We start from the raw sequence: 15,363 nt of genomic DNA, 5'->3' as shown, positions 1-15,363 counted from the left end.
ATATACTTTGAAGTGCTCCCAAGTGCTACAATGCTCTCCCATTCAGAATCAAAATTCAGAAATACTTTATTGATCCCCAAAGGGAAACTCTGTGTTGCAGTTGCACAAATAGTATAAATATCAGAGTAGAAATATATATAAAAGAATGGAGTGTGGATATGTACCGTATTTACATAGTTCAAGGAATGTTATCATTACAGTAATTACAAAAATAACTAAGGAGTAGCAAGTGAAAAGTAATAATAATAAAATAATAATAATATAATAATAATAATAGTAGCAGTTGAGTATTGCACACATTCAGGCCAGGTGTATTCACAAAACAGATAATAAACAGAGATAATACAGATAATATTGCAGCAGTTTCAACTCTCTCTAAGGTCTGTGTGTCAGACACATAGAGGGAGGAGTTAAAAAGTTGATGGCCACAGGCAGGATGACTTCCTGTGGCGCTCTGTGGTGGCATTTTGCGGGAGATATGAGTCTATCACTGAAAGTGCTCCTGTGATTGAGCAGAAGCCATGGAGTGGGGGAAGACATTGTCCAAGATGGCATGTAGTTTGGACAGTGTCGCTCCTCTTGACACCACCAACAAGAAGAGTCCAGATCCACCCCCCACAACCTCAATGGCCTTGCGAATTAGTTTAGATGGTCTGTTGGCGTCCGCTACCCTCAGCCTGCTGCCCAGCATGCAACGGCAAAGAGAAGATAGCACTGCCCCCCAAGACTCATAAAACATCTTCAGCATGTCCGGCAGATGTTGAAGGACCTCAGCCTCCTCAGAAATAGAGACGGCTTTGGCCCTCCTGTTAGAGGGCTTGAGGTTGCTTGGCCAGTCCAGTTTTTGCCAAGTGCCACTCCCAGGTATTTCTGGATGGAAACAGGGGTCACTGCTGCCTTGCCTCTCCTTAGATCCACCACCAGCTCCTTGGTCTTTGTAACGTTGAGTGTAGATGGTTCGGCTTACTCTACATGACAAAGTCCCCCCCTCCACAGCTCTGTACTCAGCCCGTCAACCTCGTTGATACATCCAACCACAGCAGAGTCATCAGAAAAACTTTTGAAGGTGGCAAGACTTAGGCTGCACAATTAATCGAATTTAACCACGATCACAAATTTGATTCCACGACAAATTTACGTGATTTTTTAAATGCGTATTTCATAGAACGCTCCGTTTTTTGGGGCACAGCACATCTACCGCCCATAAACGACTGTCGCTCTGAGCCAGTCAGAGTTGTCCCTGCACCCGGGCAGCTTAGTTTCTAGATGGAGACAGGCCCAGAGACAGAGTAACCGGGAGGAAAACTCATAGATGCTGTTGGTATACGTCGGCTCAAGTTTTCGTCAACATTTTGTCCTGTGTTGTTTTTCAGACAAACAGCGGTGACCGTGCAGTGGTGGTGGTGCTAGTAGCTTCTGTTAGCTCAAAGGCTCTAGGGTGCGAGTAAATTTTTCCTTTTGGACACACTGGGCTAATGTCTCGCTCCGCTGGCAATGTTGTTTAAGGATATGGTTTAAATTTGAGGTTACATGACACCATTTACGTGTGGGGGGCTGTAGAGCCGTGTCCGGGGGTGGATGCTCTCGCTCTACTCTCCGCGCCCCGCCACAAGCGCGGCCAGGCTCGGTCCACACTTGCTGACTTTGTCTACAGTTTAACTGTCATTGACACAGCTTTATATTGTTAAGTATGGTGGCAACTCTTTTTGTAGCCAGTGTTTTCCGGTGGTAACTCTGCTATCGGCGGGGGTTGACCTGAACCTGGAACCGCAGGAGGTGACGCTATGGGCCACGAATATCAAGTTCATAAAAATGCAGGCGCAGTGAAGATACAGACGTTCATACACCAACGTGTTGTCTCCGCGCGCTTCGACCTGTGCTGGACCCGTTCCTAATGAGTAAGCGTCTCCTGGAGTACGTCCATAGCCCCCCCCCCCCCCCCCCAGCCTCTTTTACCAGTTATTGTGAAAGTCAAGAGCTTTTTCTCAGAGATACATTTAAAAATAAATATAGATCCTACGTATTATGTCAGATAGCTAATTTTCAATTACATTTGTCACAAGCGGTGTCTATAGAACATACAACCAACATAAATAAAATTGAACCATAATATATATTGTGGAAAGACGTCAAAACAGCCATGTTATGTGACAATTTAAATGAATTTGGTTAAAATCAAACAAAATAATCAATGATCAAAATACTGTCAAAATAATCGTGATTTATCATTTTGGCCCATAATCGTGCCAGCCCTAAGGACCTCGTGTTGTAGTTGAGTCTGTGGTGTAGATGGGAAGAGGAAGGGAAGAGAGGAAAGTCCCCTGCGGGGCCCGGTGTTGTTGCTGACCACGCTGTCTGACCACACAGGTGTGCAGGCGGCACACACTGTCGGTGGACTCCCAGCTGCGTGTGCCTCCTAGTTGGTCCTCTCCATGTTTGCTTGCAAAGAGCCTGATGAGTTCGGACCGTGGTACTGATCGTCACAAGTGAACCTACTGACGAAGCTGATTGTTTCCCACTTCCGCGTGTGGAGGGACTGTGTGGAACAAAGTTGGTTCTGCTAGTTTGTCAGTGAGTTTGACTGCTTAAAGGTTATTGGCAGGTTCCTCTAAGTCCTAGGGCTAGGGAGATTGGTCCTTCATTACTCCCAGTGGTTTTACTCTATTCATTGATTGCCATTTGGGTTACAGCAAAGCCCCAGCCACTTTCCAACGCTTAATGGATACGGTTGTGTTCCGGGACTGGTGGGTGTGCTGTTATTTGATGCGTTGTCATGATTTACAGTGACTCGGGGGAATCATCTTCAGCGTATCAGGCCCTGTTTTGTACGGTTGGCAGGGGCTGGGTTGACCGTCAATTTGGCAAAATGTGAGTTTGCTTAAGGCAACTGTCACTTCCTGGGTTAAGGTTGGTTGGTCAAGGCGGTTTGCCAGTGAGGGCAAAGGTTGTGGGCTATGCAGTTACTGTTTCGACTACCAGAAAGAGCTCTTCGTTTCTTGGGTATGGTGGGTTACTATCGTGGGTGTTGAACCACTTTTCCACTGTGGCTGTCCCCTCACGTCGATCTAAGCCAAAAGGGTTAGTTTGAATGGTCGTTAAATGTCAGGACGCTTGAGGCGGGGAAGTCTTGTTGTGTTTGCCCTGTCTAGCAGCCCCCCAGAGGACAGGCCTTTTCGCTGTATGTGGATGTAGTAAGGTGGGGGCTGGTGCTGGGACGCATGCAGACGAATGGAAACGGTTTGTTGACTGTCGTGAGTGTCTTTTCGAAAAAGTTAACTCACATCAGCGTAATTATTCCATCATGAAAAGGAGGCTCTGGCACTCATTGGGCTTCAGCACTTTGGAGGTTTATGTGGGGGGAGGGGGGGGGGGGGGGGGTCTGGTAGTGGTTTACAGATCATAATCCTCGACTTTTCTCCATTCCACCCAGAATCCGAACATCAGCGGATATCTTTGAGTTGGTATCTTTTTCTCAAACCTTTTAATTAGACATTCGACATGTCAAAGGAGCTGACAATACCGTGGCGGAGGGGGTGTGGGGGGGGGGGGGGATGCCGTGTCCAGAGATGTGGGGTTTAAGTGTTTGTGGCGGTTGGGATGTGAGATTGGGAGTGGAGGATCCATCTTGAGGGAGGGGGTTGTGACGGCCTTCGCAAATGCCGGCCTGTCTGTTATGTCTGCTCTTTTTTGTTTATGCTGATCTTTTTGTTAGTCTGCTCTTTTTTGGTATGTCTGCTTTTTTTGTGATGCTGCTCTTTTGTGTTTTTGCAGGTACTGAGAGTGGGAGGGGGTTGTCTTGCCTGGCGGGGTGGGCGTGGCCATACAGAAGGCATAAGGGCCTGCCATGTGGGAGGCTCCACTCCTCCCGCGGTCCTCAGGAGCAACCACCATTTGGTCTTTGTTGGTTTTGGGTTGGGTGATTAGGTATGGTGTATTTAGTAAATTAAATTCATGGTGGTTTGCTTGTCTGTGTGAAAACCTCCCTTTTTGTTGCCGGCTTTGAGGCCAGGCTGTAACAACATAAATGTAGATAATTTACAGTGTTAGGGGGAACGATTAGAAATAGAACTGGATTGTGACTTCTCACAGAATCACAAACTGATTCTTATCTTGATAATAAGGTCAGAATCGTATTAACCTAGGTCCAGTTTCTGTCAAGAATCATATATGTGATGTTTAGGGCCTACTGGCGGAACAGCCATTTAAAATGTAGCCTTTGATATAAAGACATTTCCTAGTTCACTGCAGTGTTCAGCGTCTCTCTAGTCACATTTGTCTGGTCAAGGAGCTTTGCATAAAAATTCGCAAGGCTCCTTTTACTTTTATACTTAAGTAAAATTCCAAGCCTGTGTGTACTTGGTTACTTTACTTGAGTAAAGAAATGTAATCAGTACTTCCCTTTACCGGGAGTATTTTTTAACAAAAGTTCGTACTTCAACTTAAGTACGGAAAGTGAGTACTTTTGCCATCTCTGTTCAAAAGACACAATTAGATGATTTTTCTAAATTGTTGTTTCGAAGCCTTAGCGACAGTGAGCTCTCCGAGCAAGCAGAGGACGACACTGCAGGATGTCACAGTTTTACACAAACCAAATACTCCGGGTAATACTGACGTGATTCGGCGGTCATGGAAAAGCCTAACAGGGTCGGTACCCAACCACACTGTTGGAATTTATAATTGCTTTGGTATATTGTGTGATTTATAACCATCATTTAAAGGGTGTGTGTGCAGTTAGTGTGAGTATAAATGTTGCAGTGGAAAAGAAACCAACAAAGAAGTAGTATATAATCTTGAATAAATATGTGTTTAAATGACCTGTTTTTGTATCATTTTGAATGTTGGTTCTAATGCGAAACATCACTGCTATGAATAATCACAGTATTTAGTCTAAGGAATACATCTTCAATAGAACCTTTGCTTGATCTAGAAAACAGCCCCGAAACACCATCGCCACAACCACCAGACTCCATGTAAATAACAAGACGTTAGCGTGATAGGAAAGCATATCTCCACAGAATCCAGGTAAAATAATTACTACTTTAGCGGGTATAGAGCCAGCATATTCTCCAACAGACTCCATGTAAAATAATCAATACTTTTTGCCGGTTAGAGCAGCATATCGAAACCCAGGAATCCATGTAAATAATCACTACTTTTCGCCTGTATAGGCAGCAAGATCTTCCACCAGACTCAAGTAAATAATCACTACTTTTAGCGTGCATAGAGCGAAATCTCCACAATGTAATGGGGAATTAAGAGTTTATTCCAACCAGACCAGAGTGGTGATTGTTGGAACAGAGAAAGATGAACAAGACGGCCTTGTGGTTTTTAGTGTTTTAGTTTCTTGTCCACTTTGAATGAAGAAGCGTGATTTTACGATGATAAAAGTAGTGATTATTTACAGGGGTCTTGTGAGTATGCGAGCTTAGTACACGCTTAAAAGTAGTGATTATTACATGGAGTCTGGTGGTTGGCGAGGCCTGTTAACGAGCGAAGATTCCAACAGATGTTCTGAATAAATGCTTATTTCCATACGTCCTTCGTCATATCGTCGCGGGAGAGAAGCGAGACCAGGAAGGAGAGAAAGAACAGCTGAAGGTTTAATGAACTAAACCTGCTCTGGGACGGAGCCTGAGGTTGAAAAACAGCGTTCCCGTACTTTCACGTTGTCGCTCGTTCTCCTCTTTTGAAACGACCAAGTTCTCCTCGTACTATGTATCGTTCTTTCAAACCGCCCAAATATCTCTTCAGAGAGCAGTTAGGCGCGGCTTCACACGCTCTCAGCAATGGACTTTACAAATTTTTCCTCTTTTACACAACAAAGACCCTGCTAACACTGCTTTCTGATAGAAGAGACGACATCTTGGTCACAGGGGGAAGTTAGCCGCAGTCATGGTTCTCCCAGCTCCGTCAATCATTGCTGAGCTTCAAAATAAGAGTCCAGAAGACTCTTCTCAGATCAAATAAGAAGATATGATTAAATACCTATTTTTTAAAATTAAAGCTGATAAATTACAGTTCAGAACATAATAATTTGGAAAACCACTTAACAATTTAAGAAAACTTAGTTTGCAGAGTGACAATATTTTTCAGGGCTTGAGGAAAACATTAAACCAAATTCAGAAGTGATAGAAGTTTGTTTTATAAAAAAGCGTGGAAGCCGAGAGATTTAGTTTTTACCTGGTCCTACCCAGGCACTGGGTCCAAAAATTAGATAGTTTATAAATTGATAGATTTTTGAACAGTGAATAGTGTTGTTACTTCTGCCTTTAAAAAGGGGAGTGATAATAACGCGAATAAAATAATAAAGGACCAGACTGTCATCCTGGTTCTGACACTCCATCGCAGGGCAGACACCAATTCAATGAAATGAAGCGCAGAGTCATATTGACTCCCGAAACCAAATTCCCATCACCTTAAACCCCCCAAACATATTCGACCCCCCCCCCCACCGCGAAAGGAAGAACTACAACTAAAAAATTTCAGTAAGCATCAAAGGCCAGCATGAGGCAATGAACTAGAAAAAATGTAAGCACAGGTTTGAATTTGAACAAAGAAACAATACTAATTGAAAAAAATGTTTATAGACAACTTTTAGACTCTGCAGAAACATTTTTAAATAGCAGAGTTAACAGGTGAAACACTTCATTTCACTTATATTCCCACTGAACATCAAATGAATGTGTATTAGAATAGAAAATACAAAACAGATGCTAGAAATGGTGAGTGCCTTGTTAAAAGTCAGACGCGGTCCCAGCATGCACAGAGAGACATAAGAACAGATTAATGTATAGCGGATACCAATACAGTTATTAGACAGATAATGAAAAACCAATCACCAATATGTATGTACATCGTAAATGAAAATCTTGAAATGCATAATATTTTAGTAATAAAAGTGTTGGAAGTCTTAACTCTGGTAATGCTTTTGTTTCATGTGTTGAGTTTGTCTTTGATGAAGCTGTTGAGCATCTTCACTCTAGCCCTAGAGCTGGCTATCCTATGACTGCGAAGAGGTCCTCTCGGCATCCTCTTAATGTGTCCGGGGGGGGCTCGGGCTCCTGGTGTCCCACTGGAGCTACACGCCCACTGCTGCTAGGGGGAACTCTTCTTTAACATCACGATGACATAATGCAGCTCGGGAGATGTTCTCGGAGTTGCACAGAGTGAGAGGAACAGTTAGACCATATTGACAAACGGGTCAGCGGACCCAAAGTTAGACCCAGCCTGTACGGACTGGCCATCGTTGGAAGTGGGCAAATACCAGTAGGGCGCACATCTTGGGCACCTATGATAATGACTTAATCTGTTTTTGGATTGCCAAGTTATTTATGCATGCCGACAAAAGATTTAAGATTTTAGTGAGCGTAGCTGTGTCCGAGGGTAGACAGAGTTACAGTTCGAACTATTTACTGACAATGTGGTACACCAGCAGGTTAGCCATTTCTCTTCCAGTTTTGAAGAGCTGTTGTTGTTTTGCTGTGCTAGACAGTTGAAGTGTTGTATAGAGCGAATGTGCTTTTAGTGAGCAAATCATGTCGTAGATCTGCCGAACTTTACGATAGTATGCGGTCTGTCGTCAGTGGGTGTTCTAAATTGCTTTGTCTAGTTCTGTTTTTGAGCGTATTTATCTCAATGTCTGAGTGAGGTTGGTGTTGTTTAAAATGCAAGGCTGTATTTTTAATAGCAGTTAATCCCTGGACCCCAGCCGTGTTGTAGCTCATCTTGCAACTGATGCGGCATGACAGCACGGCGGAACCAGCCAGCGGAGAACAACTTGTCCTATACCTGCCTTACAATACTTGCTAACTCAAACCTTAAAGCCACCAAATGCCACATTGTTCACAGAAAAAATAGCCAAATAAAGTGTTACTCGTGTGATAGCAAGTGTACTTTGCGGGGATGGAGCATGAACATTCATGTGCTATTTAGCCTCAAGCCCAGCGACTTTCCGAAGGGGTGTCGGCTTAGGCGTGAAGTTTATATGTTTACCATGGCAAGGTTTGCAAAATAAAAATGCTTCTGCCACTTGACCCATTATGTGTTGATTTGAAATGGCAAATGACTTTCTATCCATTGTTTTCTATGTACAGAGAGTCCACCTGGCTGAGGTTATCGGGATGCTCCTGAGTCCACAAGGGAGCTCCACTCCTGCCTGCTTTCGGATTGTCACTACAAACAGGATAGTAGACGGTCCTCTCCTGTTGGTTTTCATGATTAATGGCTACTCGTTAAGTTTCAGACGGGCAGTGAGTTTCTCCTAACAGTGTCCAGGTGTGATTTGCAAAGCTCTACAAAATACAGTGAATGATCTCTCCTGTTAGTTAGGTTTGGAGAGTTGCGGCAAAGCTGATTACAACAGCATATCTTCTCTCCATGTAGACGTTAACATGTGGTTTTCAGGAGTGTAACTTCGGCACAATATGTTGATCAAATGAGCAGCCTTAATATGGTTTCGCTCACTGTGGAGGTCATCATGTGTCTCTTCAGGTAGTGTCTTGTGAGCCATACTCTGGATCACAAACTGAGCAGCGAAGGCTTCTTCCGGTGTGAGTTCTCAAGAGTTCTCTGCGAGTTGAGGTATCATTTAAACTCTTTTACCACATGAACAGCAGGCTATATGGCATCTGCCGTTGATTGGTGGTTTCGGACCCTGCACTGTTAAAGTATTTACGCGAGCAAAGGTCCTGTATTCTCTTCGTCAGGGTCTGACTTCAGCAATCTTGATTCTGAGCTTACAGAGTTCTCTCGGCAGCACAAGTGCTTATCTGTTGTGCCAATCCTTGATCCAAACGAAGATGGAACCCTCTGGTGTGAGATTAGTGACCAATGAGTTGTATGGTTAAATCTTTTCACACTCAGGCCAGCAGCTATATGGAGTCTGCCCTGTGTGGATTCGCGCAAGTGTGTGTTTCAGGTGTTCCTCTCACTGTAATAGATTCTTACACGACTGAGCAGAGTAAAGGTTTCTCTCCATGTAGAGTTCTCATGTGTGCTGGGATGTATGGCTGCGGACAAATCTCTCTCCAACTCAGACGCAGCTGAAGGTTTTTTGTAAGATGTGTGAATCAGTTCTAGAGAGTTTAAAGGCTGACTGAGGATCTCTTGGTCTTCTCCTACCAATCAGCAACTGTCCATCGTCTCAGGTGCAGAAAGAGTCTCCAGTCTGGTCTTCAGTATCTTGGTTGTAAAGTTTGGGAGTGAGTTCCGGGCTTGGCATTGGTCCGCCACAGTCTTCATCCACTAGTCGTTCCAAGTGTTGAGTTGTCTCTGATGAAGCGGTGTGAACTGAGCTTCTCTCGTCATCATTGAATTCACTCTATACAGGGACAGGAGAAGACAGTGGAAATAGGGAACTTGATATCAGCCTGCTCAATGCGTTGAGAGCTGGAAACATCCCTCCTGCGATTACACCAGCTCCTCTGTTCCTTTAATGTGCATGGGGACGGGGCCCCTTGGGCTCCGAGACTGGCCACACTGGGGATAACAGTCTGATGGTCACAGGCCAAGACCTCTGCTTTAAACACTGACAATGGCTGCTGAACCATCTTGCAGGAAGAAACAGAATGAAAACAGAAATTACGGACCACCACTCGAAAGAACCGAATAAGAGATGAGAATGTAGTTTGCATCATCATACAATATGAAACTTACAAATTTAGTCTAAAAAACTGAAAATTCTGCGCAACGGCTGAATAGACGCTTTACATGGCTCTTTAAACTGAAGACTGCTGGATTTGTTTACATCTGCAAACCCGATCAGGGGGAAGTGGTCTGCGCACGCTCTTCTTGAGAACTGGGAAAAAGAGTGCTCTCCAATCCTGCCCCCTTTATTTCCCCCTAAAAGGACCCCTTTAACATGTTCCTTACCTTCCTCTTCATCAACTCACGAGGGTAAATGGCGATAACTTGGTGAGATCAGCCCTCCTCCAGGCTTTGAGACCTCGCCTCCCTCCTGATGATACACAGTCCACCCCTTTAATGGGGGGGGGGGCCCATGCGACTCCTCACTCGAAGACCACAAGGCAAGCAAACACTCCCCGCCAACAACCTCGCTTTAATAACGACAATCTGTTTTTGTTGTCCGGAGGGCAAGCTAAACAGACAATTTAATGTCAAATAAATCGAGATCTCAGTTCCACCAGGTTAGCAATTTAATTTGTATAATAAATTGGATAATATATTTTTTTAAATAATTCTGAAAATGATGTGGTTCTATTTAAATATTACGAGGCCAAAAATGCATCACAACGCCTACGAGCTTTCTTCTGTAAGATTCTGAATAGTTTTACAATCAAGTTCAAGATATGTTATCATACAGTAATTACCTGAAATGGAACACCTCCCCCCCACAATTGAACGGAAGCGCCCCCCCCTGCAATGGTGAGAACAAAGTAACTGTAATACTAACCCCGTCCCCCAGAGCAGGACTGAAGGAGTTGAACTTTCAAAGCCACAGTGTTGTTTCGCCACCCCCCCACCCAAATAGATTCAGTTGTTAAGTTTCAACTCCTTTAAGTGTCTGCGGTCAGACCAGGCAGGCAATGGATTCCTAACGTGGGTGCTCTGGATGCATTTTTGGAAAGGATAGAGTCGTATCACTGAAAGTGCATCCTGTGATTGAGCAGCGAGCCTGGGTGGGTGCAGGAAATTGTCCAAGATGGCAATGTAGTTTTGGGACAGGTCCTCAATCTCCGACACCCCCAACAGAGAATGTTCCAGATCCACCCCACAGACGTTCACTGGCCTTGCGGATCAGTTTGTTGAGTCTGTGGCGTCCGCTACCCTCAGCTGCGGCCCCAGAATGCAACAGCAAAAGAGGTAGCACTGGCCCCCACAGACTCATAAATAACACCTCGCATTGTCTGCAGAGGAAGGACCTCAGCCTCCTCAGAAGAAAGTAGAGCGCTTTGGCCCTTCCTGTAGAGGGATTGAGTGTTCTTGGCACACAGTCCGGAGTTTATTTGCCCAAAGGTGCACTCCCAGCGTATTCTGGAGGGAACACCAGGGGGAACTGGACTGCCTTGGCTCCAGCTTAGATTCCACCACCAGTCTTAGTTTTGACCACGTTGGGAAACGGCCACAATAGAATGGTTCTGCTCATTATCAGCGATATTTTTGAAAATGTGTCAGGTTTCTACACAACGCACCTTGGGTGTATTTTTGCAGCAGCGCTCTATCCGCCTACGTGAAACGACTGTCTGCTCATGTGCCAGTCAGCAAGGTGGCCCTTTCACGTCGGCTGCACGCTTAGCTTTCGCAGATGTAGACTGTCCGGAGGACAGAGGGAAAACGGAGAGGAAAATGGACACTCAGTATGTAGCGGTCAGGTATACAGTCGGTCTCAAAAGGGATTACCAGTTTACGCAACATTTCTGTCCCAACTGTTGTAATTCCAGACAACAGCCGTGACACAGAGGCTCGTCGATCGGTCGGTGTAGTTATCTTCTGTTTAGCTCCACAGGTGCATGACATGTCCCGCATCCGCTCGCACACTGTGTCGCTATTATGGATTTGGTGTAATTGTTGCGCTACATGAGCACATTTCTTCTAAAGCCGTGCCATGTGTTGGCGCTCTCTCCTCCTGACACTCAGCAACCGCACAACCGGCAACAGCAGGACCGACCGGGTCGCCACTTCTGAACCATTTGTCTAACAGTTTTAAACGGGATTAACACAGCGTCATATGGTTAAGTATAGAGGGGGGAAACACCTTGTTTGCTGGACCAGTGTTTCATAGGTGAACGCTGCATTTGCTGGAACTTGGACCTGCCGGACCTGGACAAGAGAATGGGTTTTGTGGAATAAAGCCTACGACCCAGGATCGCGAGGCGGGGTGACTGCAGGCAGATATCTCAGACAAACACTTTGTTTTCTGCTAGGATCAGAGGCTCGTCTACTCCCGCACAGAGACACAGTAACAGCGGTGAGAATACAGACTCACACTGTAGTACACAAAGATAAAAATAAACACTACTATAAAGCCAAATTCAGACGCTGATTCTGTAGAATAAATGTGTGTACATCTTAGTCCCCACAGAATACAGCAAACAAATACTCAGAAAAGACTGACGTGATTGGGTACGCGGTGACCTGGTAAAAGAAGTACAGGGTTGAGGTAAACAAACAACACTGTTGAATTATACTTGCTTGCCTAATATTACCTGTGTGATTGATTAAATCCATGTTTATTTTGTTTTTTTTGTTTTGTTAAAGGGTGCTTGTGTCAGTTATGCTGAGTATAATGTTGACAGGTGGGAAAAGAACACCAGAGGCAAAGAAGTAGTCTATTAATCCTGTTGTAATAATATGTGGCTAGCAGACTGTTCGTGTATCAATTTTGTAATGTTGTGTTCTAATGCGAAAAATCACCTGCTATGTATAATCACCTATTTGTCCTAAGGGAATACTATCAAAGGAACGTTGCAGTTATCTAGGAACAACAGCCCGAAATCACCCAAGATCGCCAAAACCACCAGACTCCATTGTACATAACCACTACTTTTTAGAGTTGTACTAGGAAAGCATATTCCACCAGACCTCATGTAACTAATCACTACCTTTTAGCGTGTATAGGAAGGCATATCTCCACCCAGGACTCGATGTAAATAAGCTACTTTTAGCGTGCATAGAGCCCGATATCCTCCACCAGCTCCAGTACACTACTCACTACTTGAGCGTGTATAGGAAAGCAATAGTCTCCACCGGACTCCATCTTGTAAATAAGCCACTACTTTTAGCGGGTATAGGAAGCATTTCGCCACCAGACTCATGTAAAACAAGACTTTTGGCGTGTATCGAAAGCACTATCTCCAACCAGACTCCATGGAAATAATCAACTATTTTAGCGTGTCTAGAGCAGATATTCCCAAGTAACGTGGGTGCTCCGAGTTTAGTTCAAACCAGACCAGAGTGGTGATTGTTGGGGACAGAGGAAGATGAACCAAGAACGGTTTTGGTAGTTTTATTTTAGTTGTCTGTCCACTTGAATGAAAGTGTGTCTTTACGCATGTGATAAAGTAAGTGAATAATTTAACATGGAGTCGGGGGGGTGGACGAACGGCCCTAGTGTTAAAGAGCGAAAAAGAGATGTCCGAACAGATGGATGCATAAACTGGCTGAATCTCCAATCCGTCACCTATCGTCATGATCGTCACAGACGTGAGAGCCAAGGGAGCCCAAGGAAGGAGAAGAAGACGCAAGATGAAGGTTTAGGACTAACCTGCTTGTGGACCCGGGAGCTGAGGGTTGAAAACAGCGGCCAGTAGTTTCCCGTTGTCGCTCGTCTCCTTTTTGAAACGACAAAGTTACATCATCGGTACGGTCCTGCATTTCGTTCTTCAAAACAGCAGCCAAATAGTCGCTCTTCAGACAGCCCGACAGTAGTCGCTTGATCCACGAAACGCTATCAGCATATGGAAGCTGGGTAACAGAATTTGACCTCCTTTCTGAACAAAAAAGAACACTTTGGACACTGCTGCTGAGAGCACGCCGCATCAGTCTTGGATCACAAGGGGGGAAGCGAAGTTATGGCAAACCGGTTCAAGAACTACAGATCCGGTGGCCCGGAATAACGTTGCTGATTGTCAAAATAAAAAGTCTGAAAGTGACGAACATGATAAAAACATATTTTACTTAAACTTAAAGCCGAACAATATAAGTGACACTCAGCAATATAATTAACTTTAGAGTAAAACTACTACTTGTTTACATATTTGAACAAACGAGTTTGCAGAATAGACAAATATTATTCAGGGCTTGCGGAAAAACAACTAAACAAAATTCAGAAGAATGATGGAAGTGTTTGATATTAATTAAAAAAGAGTGGTAAGCAGAGAATACTGTATTCGTTTCAACCTTATTCTCGACCCAGGCCGTGTCCAACAATTAAAATATTTATTATATAACCTTTTGTAAAGCGATGGAAGATATTGTTACATTTTGCATACATCGACGTACATTATGGACGTAAGTAATAAGCAGGAACCCAGAAATGTACTACTGGTTTCTGACACTAGAGGAGTCAGAGACCAGAGAAAAGAAACAACAGAAAAATGGGTAGTCACAGACAGCAAAAGTCCTTAATAATCAACAGTTCTGCAGGTTTAAATACACCCCCCGGTGACATGTCAAGACTTTATCTTATATTAAAATGTACTTAAAAGTACGAAAAAAAAAAAAACACGACACAAGACAGAACGAACCTAAATAAACCACAAATTATATATATGGACAACCCCGCCAAAACCAAAAGGGAAGAATTACAAACAACACAGAACAAAAAAAACTGGAGGAAATTCAGATGAGCCACTCCAAAATGGCAAGGCATTACCTGACAACTAGAAATAAAAAACTGTAAGAAGGTTTGAAATGAGAAAACTGGACAATACTAATTTAAAAAAAAATGTTTATAGAAAACAGTTTTTAGACTGCAGAAGAAAAGCCTGTTGTAATATCAAGACCGTTAAGCATAGATAACACCTTTCATCTTCACTTTATATTTACATGGACATAAATATGAATGTGTATTAATATAAAATTCAAAAGATGCTAGACATGATAAATCCTTGTAAAGTCACCGCGCAGTCCCAGCAGCACAGAGAGAAAATGAACAGATTAGTGATCTGCCAGATGTGTGGATATGTACGGTATTTACATAGTTCAAGGAATGTTATCATACAGTAATTACATAAATAACATTAAGGAGTAGCAATGGTGAAAAGTAATAATAATAATAATAATAATAATAATAATTAAGTGCTACCCAAGTCCGACAATGCTCTGCACCTTCATAATCAAATCAGAAACTACTTTAGGTGATCCCAAACGGGAAACTCTGTGTTGCGATTGCACAATATTAAATATCAGAGTAGAAATATAAATAAAGAAATGCAGGTGGATAGAACGGTATTTACTGTTCAAGGATGTTATCATACAGTATACATACTACATTAAGGGTAGCATGGTGGAAAATATAATAATATAATAATAATAATAATATAGCAGTTGAGTATTGCACACATTCAGGCCAGTGGTTAGCACAAAACAGATAATAAACAGATATACAGATAATATGGTCCATTTCAACCGCTCTTGTGTCTGTGTTTCAGACACATAGAGGGGGTTATAAGTTTGATGGCCACAGTGCAGATGACTTTCCTGTGCGCTCTTGTGTGGCATTTTTTGAGAATTATCTGCCTGAAAGTGCGCCTGTGATTGACGCAAGCACGCATGGAGTGGTATGCAGACATTGTGCCAAGATGCGGCGAGTTTGGACGTCTGCCTCTCGTCTGACACACCACACCAGAGTCCAGATCCCACCCCACAACCTCCATTGGCCTTGCAATTATTTTTGAGGTCGTT

The 15,363-nt window shown here is 43.6% G+C and overlaps 1 protein-coding gene and 1 long non-coding RNA gene across 2 annotated transcripts in view; one reads left to right on the top strand and one right to left on the bottom strand.

Moving 5' to 3' along the window:
- The window catches only part of LOC116686444 (oocyte zinc finger protein XlCOF7.1-like), a 588,898-nt gene that overhangs the window by 456,068 nt on the left and 117,467 nt on the right, over nt 1-15,363 (bottom strand). The gene's annotated exons all lie outside the window — the stretch shown is intronic.
- Nucleotides 8,971-12,867, top strand: LOC116686470 (uncharacterized). Its single transcript, XR_004331262.1, has 4 exons — nt 8,971-8,982; nt 9,202-9,204; nt 11,832-11,836; nt 12,784-12,867. It is a non-coding gene; the product is annotated as an uncharacterized LOC116686470 (long non-coding RNA).

This window comes from Etheostoma spectabile, unplaced genomic scaffold, assembly GCF_008692095.1.
Source record: "Etheostoma spectabile isolate EspeVRDwgs_2016 unplaced genomic scaffold, UIUC_Espe_1.0 scaffold378, whole genome shotgun sequence".
Classification (NCBI taxonomy): domain Eukaryota; kingdom Metazoa; phylum Chordata; class Actinopteri; order Perciformes; family Percidae; genus Etheostoma; species Etheostoma spectabile.
The sequence above is the reverse complement of the archived record's forward strand: the minus strand, read 5'-3'. Positions and strand labels throughout refer to the sequence as shown.